Consider the following 567-nt stretch of genomic DNA (forward strand, 5'->3'; position numbering starts at 1 on the left):
GAACCATTGGAATTCTCTGCCCCAGAAAGCTGTGGATGCTGAGCCATTGAATAGATTCAAAACTGAGATTGGTAGATTTTTGGACACCAAGGAACTCAAGGGAGGTGGAGCGAGGTCGGGAAAATAGAGTTGAGATCGAAGATCAGCGATGACGCTGTCAAATGTCGGAGCAGGCCACTGCATGGCCAACTCTTGCTCCTTTCGCTTCTGTTGGTCCGCTGGAAAAGCAGAAGTTGCCAGCTGTTTTAAAATTTTGAGCCTGAACAGGGACTTGAACCCTGGACCCTCAGATCACTAAATGTTTTAAAAGTCTGATGCTCTACCGACTGAGCTATTCAGGCTCGCTGTTGGATTGGTTTCCATCATACAGATTCATGGTAGGACTCTGAATTATACCTGTCGATTTCGAATTTGGGGGAGTATCACTTTTATACAATTTCCAGCATCGTGTTGAGGAGAATCCTTGCTTCTGTTGAACATGATGTATGAAACATGGACAGCGAACTCGTGATTTTGCAACTCTTCTTGTTTGTACAAAATGTCTTGTCATTCGTTAGCAGCAGTTAA

At 44.3% G+C, this 567-nt stretch overlaps 1 non-coding gene across 1 annotated transcript; it reads right to left on the reverse strand.

Moving 5' to 3' along the window:
- Positions 1 to 256: 256 nt before the first annotated feature.
- On the reverse strand, positions 257 to 341 carry trnak-uuu (transfer RNA lysine (anticodon UUU)). Its single transcript is given in 2 exon segments — positions 257 to 292; positions 305 to 341. It is a non-coding gene; the product is annotated as a tRNA-Lys (tRNA).
- Positions 342 to 567: the final 226 nt, after the last annotated feature.

The sequence above is a fragment of the Heptranchias perlo genome, chromosome 20, assembly GCF_035084215.1.
Source record: "Heptranchias perlo isolate sHepPer1 chromosome 20, sHepPer1.hap1, whole genome shotgun sequence".
Taxonomy (NCBI): domain Eukaryota; kingdom Metazoa; phylum Chordata; class Chondrichthyes; order Hexanchiformes; family Hexanchidae; genus Heptranchias; species Heptranchias perlo.